General features: G+C 41.7%; 1 long non-coding RNA gene across 2 annotated transcripts in view; it reads right to left on the bottom strand.

Annotated features, from left to right (window-relative positions):
- Positions 1-12,092, bottom strand: part of LOC136637586 (uncharacterized) — a 49,216-nt gene continuing 37,124 nt past the window's right edge. Inside the window, exons 1-3 of one of the 2 annotated variants that reach the window (XR_010793584.1) lie at positions 6,435-6,512; positions 2,995-3,239; positions 1-202 (exon numbers count right to left, since the gene is read on the bottom strand). This is a non-coding gene — a long non-coding RNA (uncharacterized lncRNA). Of the gene's footprint in view, positions 203-2,994; positions 3,240-6,434; positions 6,513-12,092 lie in introns of those variants that run through there. The other variant, XR_010793583.1, reaches the window with a different exon arrangement.

Here is a 12,092-nt window from a genome sequence, read left to right on the forward strand (position 1 = left end):
TTGGTTGCCTCAACATCATAAAAATATTTTCAGATACTTTACCTGGATTTAATTTGGATGTAAATTTTGTGATGAAGACTATATTTATACTTATGGCTGGCACGCTATATCTATTTCCTCATCTACTGTTCAAATTCCAAGCCACCAGGATAAGAGATCGGTTCCATTTCAGGGTATGCCTTCATTATCACTCTTCTATACCCTTAAAAAATACATAAAATAATTTTTAAAAAAAAAAATTAAAAATCTTTAATAGCAACTGTTCATGAAACTAAGAACACCTCTCTGGACACAAGCATATCTTATGGTCCACTGGATCCTAAGCTAATGTAGGAAAGACAACACTGATGATTTATTAGCTGTGTTCTTTTAAAGGATTTATTGTCCTTTTAGCTATGTTCTTTTAGGTTGCAAAGATTTGTGCCTTGTTCCATCAACCAAAAAGCTTCCAATGGATTTTTAATTTACTTTCCATCTTCTAGGGAGAGGGCATAATGGCACAGCAGCTGCTTCTTTGCCTATAGTGGAGAATGTACAAACTACTCTTTCCATTGTTGTGGTGAAGGAAAGCCACTTGTGAAGAGGACACTTAAGCCCTTCAAATGCAAGGTATTATTTTGCACGTCAACAGCAGATCTATGGTAAAAAGTGAAGGATGATAGATATAGAGAGCCTTGACAAATAAGCGTTCTAAAGCTCAATCATCCTTACAGTCATTCTGTAAGGAAGAATGTACTTTATTCCTAATTCACTAATGGGTATTTGTTTGTGTCATTAGGGCAGTAGTTTGCCAAAGGCTAGTCCGTGAATTCATAACTGATTGGAGAATTTAATCAGAAATTTGAGGACTCAAGGATAAGTGCTCTTCAGGATCCTTGGAGGACCAAGCGCAACTGGAAAAGAGGCAACCTCCTTTGTGTGAGATACGCTGCCTGATGGGCAGAATGTCCCTATGCTTTCAAGACACGGAAATTACACATTCCCTTTTATAGTGTATTTGTTTTTGTGCTGTGTTTCTACAAATTACTATGAATATTGGCCCCAAAGAAGATGAAAAGACTCATGAAACATAGAAAAGGTGAAACGTAAGAGAATTTCTCATTGTTTGCAATGAAAGTCAGAGATGCTAAATCTCACTGTGTGGTGCTAGAACTTCTGGAACATGTTCACCATTAACATTAACACTTCACTGATGCTATATAATGTTATTAAATGTTATTTATTCTCTTTTATGATGGCACACAACTTTTTCCTTATGGTATTAGGCATTTAGAGTGATTTTGAGGTGAACTTCGAATGGCTTTGGAACCAGTTAGAATTTTTTCCATTTAAATTAATGTAATAATTGTACTCATCTAGATTTTTGCTATAATGGTCATTTTCATGAATGAATTAGGTATGGATAACAAGGAAGGAGTGTGTACTAATCACTTTATGCCCCAATCCTACCTGCAGAGTTATAGCATCAGGACAGAGTTCTGCTGTTGTAACAGGATATGAGGCAACGCACACTGAGTGCCGCCAGGGGCCATTTTGGATCAACCACTACACATGGCAGTGGAAGCCTGCTGCCACCGGCTGCAACGTCTCTGGAGTAGGTAATATGGGGCAGCAGGCAGATTCATGGGCAGGGAGGTGGTGGAATTGGGAGTTCTATGGGAGGAACTGTGGGTGGAGAGGATGCAGGAAACTTCACATACAGGTTAATGGGTTCTGAGCTGTCTGTGACAGATCAGGAGAGAGATCTTGGGGTGGTGGTGGAGGTCGATGAGAGTGTCGACCCAATGTGCAGCGGCAGTGAAGAAGGCCAATTCTATGCTTGGGATCATTAGAAAAGGTATTGAGAACAAATCGGCTATTATAATGCCATTGTACAAATCGATGGTAAGGCCACACCTGGAGTATTGCGTCCAGTTCTGGTTACTACATCTCAAAAAGGACATAGTCGCTCTCTTTTGTACCTTTTCCATTTCCACTAAGATGATTACTGGGCTGGGGCACCTTCCTTATGAGGAAAGGCTACAGCGTTTGGGCCTCTTCAACCTAGAAAAGAGGCACCTGAGGGGGGACATGATTGAGACATACAAAATTATGCATGGGAAGGATAAAATGGATACAGAGATGCTCTTTACACTCTCACATAACACCTGAACCAGGGGACATCCACTAAAATTGAGTGTTGGAAGAGTTAGGACAGACAAAAGAAAATATTTCTTTTCTCAGCATGTGGTTGGTCTGTGGAACTCCTTGCCACAGGATGTGGTGATGGTATCTTGCCTGGATGCCTTTAAAAAGGGATTGGACAAATTTCTGGGGAAAAATCCATTATGGCTTACATGCCATGATATGTATGTGCAACATCCTGATTTTAGACATGGGCTATGTCAGAATGCCAGATGCAAGGGAGGGCACCAGAATGAGGTCTCTTGTTATCAGGTGTGCTCCCTGGGGCATTTGGTGGGCCACTGTGAGATACAGGAAGCTGGACTAGATGGGCCTGTGGCCTGATCCGGGGGGCTGGGATGAATCTGGTGGCAATGGTGCATACTAGGTCTTATCCCCTCTTTTGGAATCCTCCCCACCCCTTCTCCCCCTCAGACATACACCACCAAAATAGGTAGCATATTCCAAGAAGACCCATAGGTGAACCCAAGGCTTAATCAGAAGTAAGTAAAAAATATTTTACTTACCTCCTGTTTGCCTTTGGGTCATGCCTATGGGTCATAGGATGCAGCATGCTTCAGCACTGGAGGCAGGGGATAGGATTGGGGCTTTAATTATGTTAAATTGATTAATAAACTCACAAATCCCTAAGGGATTACATTCAGCTGAATAAATCAAAACTTCAAATACAAAGTCTGCTAAAGAAAATAGCAAGGAATTGATTTTTGTCCTGTTTCTTTATAGCTAAAGGGTGATTTGATAAACCACAGACTTATGATGCTTGCACAAACAACTTTTACTCACACATACAACCATGTTTCCAGAACTTACCTGCATCATATTCAGCATCTTTTCCCAGTTCCCTCAAAATGTTATATTGAACACGTTCCATCGAACTGAATGAGGCTGCTGTCATTAACGGTGAATTCCAGATCACAATCAAAGTTCAAGGCTGCACATCTACACCACACTTTGTGCACTTCCTGAGTACAAGCATCATATCCAGTACTTAGAAGGTATAATAGTACATGACAAACCTTCAGGCTGGCACTTGAGAGGATGAAACTGAGACACGTCTGTAAACAATAAGTAACAATGGCATTTTTACTGCACACAAAATTGTGAGAATAGTCATATATTAGATGGAAAAATAGAACATTATTATTTGATGCATGATTTGATGATTCCTTCCTTTGGGTATTTGTTACAGCCACTGAGTAATTGGATTGGGGAGCTGTCTGTACACAAGTACACTTTTTTCCTGTTAGGCCCTGTTAGGCAAAATGTTTTTTCTCATTATTATAAAATGAACCAGACTCTTTAGAAATTTGTTACGCTTATTCCTTTTATAACAAGTTCAATGTTGACTGTCAGTGGCGTCTCTGGGAGCCACGTGGTACCGGGTGACAAGGCAGTGTGCAGCATCCTGGAGCACTTCCAGTCTTCCAGAAGTACTGTTTAATGGACCTTTGGAGGCTCAGAAGACTTGCAGAATGCTCCGGGATGCCACATGAGGCTCTGGAGTGCCCATGTAAGTGGAGGTGGAGGCGCACTCTGTGGTCATGGCTCTGAACTTGACGTTGCCAGGGGTTACCACTGTTTGACAGTCACTGAGAATTTAAAAATACTAACAGTTGGCTGTACACTAATTTTGTTTGCAAACCCCACGAAAAAGCAAAGTTCAGAATATTTATTCTCAAGTGTTTGATATCAAATATGAATCAAGAAAATTTGCATTTTCTTTTTTGAATAGATATCTATTGATATCTTTTGAGCAGTGAATAAGATCTAACAATATAGAATTCCTACAAAGAGAAGCTTTGCTAAAGCAAAACCCCAAAACACGGTATTAACCTTCCTGCTGTCACATCTGATGTGCCTTTGGTTACTATACAAAGAAAAGTGTGTGTCAGTGTGTAAAAAAACTCACTAAAATATGCAGAGTAATGGGATTTTGAAAACCGTCATTAATAGCTTCTCTGTGAAACTGAAAGACAGCACATCATTCTTTCCCTTCTGAATGTTATGGGCAAGCTTACATCACAGGAGGACAAACACAGAATATATGTATCCCACCTCCTGCTTCCTCACCAAAATGATTAAAAGAAGAAAAAATCTGCATCCAGAAGAAACCAGGTGAATTTTCCTTATCTTGGTTTGCTTAGTTGTAACTCAAATCTTATGGCTCAGTTCTAAAATTCCATATTGCTGGCACAGGCGTCCTTGCACAGGCTCTGAATGTTGCAAATGTACTGTAAGGCAAGTTTGTGCATACTCAGGAGCTGACAGTGCCAGCAAAAAAGCATGCGCTGCCCTACCAGATCTGTCCTGATGCTGACCGGCACAGGAAAGTTTGCGCCAGGTGGTACGGGATCGGGGAAGGGTGCTGGGATAGTGGTTGGGAGGTGGGATTGGGGCGTTTTGGGAAGGGGATGGCAGAATGGGGGAGGATTGGATCCGGGAGGGGGCGGGGTTGGCAGCAGCACATGCCATATCCTAATCCCCACTCCCAGGCCTGGCAGCCCTACACAGGTTTCTCAGATTTGCACAAGTCAGATAGCAGGCACATATCTGAGAAGCCCCATAGGCGTGGCTGGGGTTTTTCTTGGGGTAAGGGAAAATATATCCCATTACCCCAAAGTGATCTCCAGCTCTCTCCTAACCTGCATCAGACAGAGCGGCCATGCAGCCTGACTGTGCCAGCGCAGGTTAGGATTGGCTGCCAAACTAAAATTAGTGCATTATTGTTAGTAGCATGACAGCTAGTGAGCAGGTGTTTAGTTAAGTGCCCAAGATGACTTGCAGTATTAATTTTTCTACATATTAGTGGTCCAGACACCAAGGAACTTAAGCCATTTCTAACCAACATATATGTAACAGAGACCAAATGTGTACACTTGTGGGCCAGGCAGAAATGGGTTTTAAAAAGTCGCTCATTTCTCCTTTACCTCACAGGGCCATTGTTGTTAATATGACAGCTGTGAGTGGGAGGGGCACAGTCTGCTCTTACAGCAAGGGGGAAGGTTGTGGCTATGGCTTACAGCCTTCCTTTTCACCTCCACCACCTCATACTGCCATTGGTGTTAAAATGGTCACTGATAAGATGTTGAACGCTGTTACCATAACTGAGTGATCAGTTTTGTTTGCCAAAATTGTGTTGCATGTAAGAATGGCATGCAGAAAGAAGATATGTGTCTGTGTTTCTCTGCACATGAGGTCTGGCTCCCCATGTTAAAATGAATGAGAACTCTTCTGTAGACAGGCATATTGTGCATACTGGATCAGAGCATGGTGGTCAAGGCACCGAGAGTTGTTATGGGAACCCTGCACACAGTTTTACTCTACAACAGTTTCTAATTCTGCAACAAAAAGTAGGTGGAATGCAGCTTGGCAGTCTATTTTCTTACTTTGACAACTCTTTGGAATATTTAATATTTATTTTCCTAAATAAAGAACCTGTTTCATGACAGGTTCATAAAACTGAAACCACTCATACGATTTGCAGGAGGTGTATGCTGTTGGTGGGGAAATGTTCACAGAGTTGCTGTTTAAAAAATTGTCCTGTGCCATTCCATCACCTCTGAAAGGAAACTGAGGAGAGAGATCTATTTGGGATATGCCCATGTATGCCTTTAATGAGATCAGGAGGCCTGAATTTAGGATAAGTCTTTTGATGAATTTTCACTGGTTTCTAATGGTTCTCATGTGTTTCAAAGTCTAAAACACTGATTTATGTTTTTAATTTGAAAACCACCCTGAGAGGTTCAAGTGAGGAGCAGTACAGAAGAAATTCATTAAATGAGTAAAAATAGCAATTCACAACAGTAGTCACTAGGAGATTTCTTTTATCGCTCTTGGCCTTGAAGACAGTGCAAATCATTTTTATAGCTAAAGCAGAAATCTGGTATCAGAAGATCTTCAGTAATACATTTATTTGATTCAGTCCCTATCTGTACAATTTCAATAATGCCTTATTTTCTCCCAGGAAAGTTGTGAAGAAAAATTTGCTTCATGTGCTCAAGTACCATGGAAGTAGTGGCCAGCAAGAGATAAAGCATTGGTCAGGTATCAACAGGTGAATTAGAGGCAATGTTCATTCATTATTTTGACAGAATAAAGAATACACAGAGAAGGGACAAGGTAAGATTGTAGAAATTAGGAATGTATTTTGCATGGGAAAATTAGGAATGTATTTTGCATGGGAGTAGAACAAACTTGTCAGGGACTTAACAAATACTGTTGACCAATAAAACATTTTTTTCTTCTATTACCTGAACTATTTTCTGTACAGCGTGTTGATTGTTATAGTAGTCCCATCTCTTTGTTTGCTGATGACTGCACAATTCAGTTTTGCAAATTCTTTCAGTGGTACTGTCTATGAAACAGGGATTCTACCATTACCATCTTTAAATAGCCTCATTGGGCTTAATCATCCTTGTCAAACAGTTCACTAATTTTTTTTTTTTGGCTTTCCTTTACTAAGAAAAAATGCCTAGGTGAAGGCAAATTGTGTATACTGGGCTTCTACACTACAAATTAAAATTTGTTTTGCAACTATCATGTTTTCAAATTATAAGATTGTAAATAAATTATATACCACGGGATGGTAGGATGTACCAAAAACATTATGCACAATGTAATTTCTGAAAATGCCTTTTGATCCAGAGGGTTTATTAAAGCCATAAAATGAGCACATAGATCAGCAGTGGTAGAAGAATTAAGCTGCCTTTGATATGTCTCATTCACCAGTCTGAGGAAAAGACAACTTTAAGACTTCCACATTCATTTTATCTGCCTTACTGAGAAACCTTCCATTACACTAGTCAATACATAATTTTGTAGCATAGGCATCTATGATCATTTTGAAGGTTAACATCAGGCTGGTTAATTTCCAATTCCCTTGGGCTACTTTTGCACTGCTTTTGCACAGGTAAAATTATAATTAAACCTGAAGTTATGAAAAAGACTAGTTACATGTATTTATGCAATTCTGTAACATTTTGTGGAAGATAAGACTATATTCCAGTTGCTGTAATCCGCATGTGAAGGATGATATGCTTCTGCTTTTTCCAAGCTAACCCATACTGTATATCTGGTTTAGCAGTTGAAAAACAGTGAGCTTTTCTCAGACACGCACTTCATCATGAAGAACTTTTGTTGTTAAGTTACACTTTTCTTAAACATTTTTTTACTTTTTATTAAGTCTGAAAAATATTGGCACTGAAAAGTTCTGGAAAATGTATTAAAAGAATTTTCAATAGTGAACCTAACAGAATATTGACAAAGAATCACCTACAATATGTGATGCAAGTTGGGACGCACAATTAATTATGCAGTGGACAGAATGCACAATTGAGAGGTAGCTTCCTATAATGCCTTAGTGTGGTACAGCTGAGTTCTGGAGATGAAGTTTTCTGCTCATCAGTCCTGAACACAAGTAATCTAGCACAATCACATAATTGCCCTTCAGTGTTTGTGGTAGAGAATAGGCTGTTGCTCATCTAATCATGAATTCAAGTGGTGCCGTGTAGGGAAGAGGATATTTTCATCTTCCTTTCTCTATGCCTTATAGGAAGAGTTTGGGGAGAGGGGTTCGGTGATGCAGTGGCGTCGCTAGGGGGGTGCGGGCCGCACCGGGTGACACGCACAGGGGGGGTGAGGTGCACTGGGGGGTTACACGCTAAAATCACGGTGGTTAGGAGTAACCCCATCATATTATATCTTTGGATGTCGAATTTTCAGTGGAATGCAATGCAAAAAACCAGAGTGAAATATCTCCTTTTTATAAAAAGTTATGGTTAAAAACTGGAGAATAAAAAATGCATGGATCCTTATGGAAAGTGAAAGTGAGCCGTATCACGCGTTTACTCGTGAGTAGGCAAACTTGCCTTTGTCGTTCGGAAAGGGCAGGCTGAGAGGAATCAAACGACACCAGAATGGTCCTGATCAAATGAATGCAGCCCCCAAAAACAACTGAGAAGGAAGTCCCTCCCTCAAAGAAGACGAATGTATTGAGCCCTATGGAAAGCGAACATGCCTTGGCTGGTGTGGAAGATCAGGTGAAGGAAAGTGCAAGGCTACCAAAATGGTCCTGATCCTATGCACCTGTAGAAGGCAGCCCCCCCCCCCCCACACACACACTAAAAAGGATCAAAACAGAGGCTGCAGCTGATAAGGTGAACGTTTTGAGACTTGCAAAGCCAGATAGATCCTGACAGTGATCTGGTTTAAACAGAAGTTCTTAAATTGAACTGGGCATGTGGTAACTGGGGAAGTTGGGCTGACTGTCATTGGTGACACAAGCACTATTCAGCGAGTGCCTATGACCTCCTGACAATCTCTTTTCATATACAAATACAAAGCACATTTTGCTTTGCAAAAACAGGAAAGGAAAGAATGTCAATAAGGACACTGATATTTGCGTAACTGAAGGATGACAACATTTTAAATCTTCTGATGATAATCAAAATGGTCATACCAGACTTTGATATTTGAACCTGGGAAAGAGTCATAGTCTTTTAGAAGACAAAAGCTTCAAAGTCTGCTATTACTGCTGGAAATAATCATTTTCTCTCAGGTGAATCTGGATTGAATTTTAGATAATTTTGATTATCTTTATAAAATGGCATACATAGACGTTAACAACTCTGTTGGGTATTAGTAGCAAGTAATATTGTGGTCACTAGGGGGCTGCATAGCTAAAAGAGCCATGTGCAAGGAGTGTCGCTAAACTTGTCCTGCAGGCTACAGTTAGGTGAAGAACAGCATGATGTTTGGCACAGTGGGTAATGAAATGATTGCTTTCCAGGTTGCTCTTAGCATAACCCGGAAAGCAAGCATTTCATTACCCACTGTGCCAAATGGTCACATATCAAGAGTGCAGAACCAGAAAAGGGTGTCAAAACCACTAATATAGTCAGATAGGGAGACATGGGACACAGTATCTATTTCATTATTTTATATGTCAATGGAACCTTTCCAAATGTTGCAGATGTTGCAGATCCTGCTCAGTCAGGAAGCCTTTAGCCTCAGCACCATGTCCCCAGGAAGACCACTAGCTAAACAAGAAGACAGCAGCCCTCCTTGGTTGTTTGCCCCAATCACTGACATTTTTCCAGAGGCATCTTGCCTTTGCACTCAGAGGTTCCATTTAGCTATTACCCCTGCTAACTGGTTAAGAGGCACTTTTTCAAGTGGGTGCTCCTCTTTTTAGCAGGGGGAGAGTAACTGGCCCACCTCACCCCAGCAGTGTCTTTTCTAGTGACTGCTGGTGTGGCATCTTTTTAGATTGTGAGCCCTTTTGGGACATTTGTTATTTGATTTTTTCTGTAAACCACTTTGTGAACTTTTTGTTGAAAAGCAGTATATAAATACTATTGTTCTTGTTGTTGGTATGACCTAATAGCAAAATTATTTTATTCAGTGGTTGGTCAAGTCTGGCACTGGCCAACGATCCACTTGGCCAGACTGACCTCTAAACCCTCCATTTGGTAGTGCTCAATACATCATCAAGGGTCAGGCATGGGAGGCCCAGTGCAGGACTTTGCCTCAAGCCCAGCAACCTGGCTGGCACTGGACCCAATTCTAATATTATTCTCCATGCATCCTTTTTTAAAGCCATATAAGCCAAAGATAATCACCACAACTTATGGCAGCAAATTTCCTAAATTAAATTTATCTTGTGTGAGTAGTAGCACAATCCTAACTAACTTTCCAGTACCAATGCAGCGATGCCAACAGAGTGTGCGCTGCATCCTGTGGTGGTGGGGGGGCAGTCACGGAGGCCTCATCAAGGTAAGGGAATGTTTGTTCCCTTACCTCGGGGGTGCTCTGTGGGTGCATCGGTGCTGGAAAGTCAGTTAGTTTGGGTCTGTAAGTACTTTCATCTGTTTGTTTTAAACCTGCTATCAGTTAATTTCATCAGGTGGCCCCAGGTTCTAATGAATGACAGTCCAATCCTATCCAATTTTCCAGCACCAGTGCAGCCCCAATGCAGCCTCCAGGCAAGGGAACAAAAGTTCCCATATCTTAAGGAGGCCTCTGTGCCTGCCTCCACACCACAAGATGCAGTGCATGCCCCATTGGCACAGCTGCACTGGCCCTGGAAAACTGGATAGGATTGGGCCCTGAGAGAGTACTCTCTTATCTACTTTCTGCATACAATGAGTAAGTGCCCAATCCTATCCAACTTTCCAGGGCTGATGCAACCGTTCCAATGGGGCACACACTGCATTCTTTTGTGCTGGGGAAGTCATGGAAGCCTCCTCAAGGCAAGGGAACATTTGTTCCCTTCCCTCAGAGCTGCACTGCAGCTGCATCGGCACTGGAAAGTTTGATAGGATTGGGCCCTAGGTTTCTACACCAGTGGTTCTCACACACTTAGCACCAGGACCCACTTTTTAAAATGAGAATCTGTCAGGACCCACCAGAAATGATGTCATGACCAGAAGTGACATCAAGCAGGAAAATTTTTAACAATCCTAGGCTGCAATCTTACCTACACTTACCCAGGATTAAGTCCCATTTACTATCATCGTTAAAAGAATATAAATTATATAGTTGGCATCCTTCGGTCTCAGAAGACCATGGTATCGCGCTCTGAAGAGTGGTTCTGAAACAGTGTCCTCTCCAGTGCACAAAGCCTGGGTAAAGTAGGTATGGAAGATAGACTGTTACCCATGCAGCAAATCCCCCCTCTCCACGTCGCTGAAATGGTCCAACGGAAAGGCAAATACGATTGGTTCCAGCGGCGTCGCAGGAGTTGCCAGAACGTGACTGCGTTCAGCCACGAACTGCCTCAGGGACTCCGGCTCCTGATTTTGCCTCGAGGTTGACTCCTGAAGCCTTTTCCGTAACTGGATGTAGCCACAAGGCAGTGGAGGTTTGGGACCAGAGTTTTCCAAGTACAGGTCTGTCACATTTCCCCAGAAGCAGTCACATACCATGGTAGCATCAAGTCTAATATATTAAAAATAAAATACTGAAATGAATGGAGACTCACCTGAAATTGGCTCGTGACCCACCTAGTGGGTCCCGACCCACAGTTTGAGAAACACTGTTCTATACTACTATCATGCATCTTTTTACAGTGCAATCCCAAGCATGCTTACTTAGAAGTAGGTCCCACTGTGTTCAAAGTGGGTTACTTCTAGGAAAAACTGCACAAGGTCGCAGCATCATTTATATGTTTTCTTGATTACAAAGCCCCAAATGCTCTAGTCTAGCCCTTCCCCATGAAGAAGGTGCTCCGTTTGATAATTTTGGTTGCCGCTTTCTGCACTTTTGCCAGCTCCATAATATCTTGAACCTAACTGAAATTTGAGAGGGGGTAGAGGAGAAACATGACCAGATGTGGTGGCTGTCTTCATGCTTTGCCTGACAAACCTCCTAATGAAAATGGTTAATGAATTAAAAAATAGGGTTAAATTAAATATAAAGTTCTGGAGATGTGTTTTGTATGGCACCCACAAAACCTTTCTTCATTAGTGATCCTTTTGCCTCGTAAAGCAATTTTAAAGAGACAGAATAAAAGTCGAGACAGACCTACAGCTACACCCAAGGCCAAGGCACTCCCTGTGGGTTAGGACTAAACTGATTTCGTCATGCAGTGAGAAAGTACCTTTTGTGTTAGTGTATCTTGTCAGATAATGAGTAGCTTTCAGATTGTAAGGACTTTCCTGGTCAAAGAGGGTGGTGGTGGTGGGTACACCTGCCCCCCTATTTAAAGGACACTTACTTTCCATTTCCTGCAGTCATTCACACATTTTGCTCATGCTCAAGAGAGTGCTACATGCAGATATTCCTGCAGATGGCAGACTGGGTGTGGTGGTTAAAACTCTGAGCTGGGAAATCCCTGATCCAAAACAAGGGGCAGCTTCACAGATAACAAGTGCTACATGAAACACAACTGGTATTTTCTACCGCATACA

Source organism: Tiliqua scincoides, chromosome 1 (assembly GCF_035046505.1).
Source record: "Tiliqua scincoides isolate rTilSci1 chromosome 1, rTilSci1.hap2, whole genome shotgun sequence".
Classification (NCBI taxonomy): domain Eukaryota; kingdom Metazoa; phylum Chordata; class Lepidosauria; order Squamata; family Scincidae; genus Tiliqua; species Tiliqua scincoides.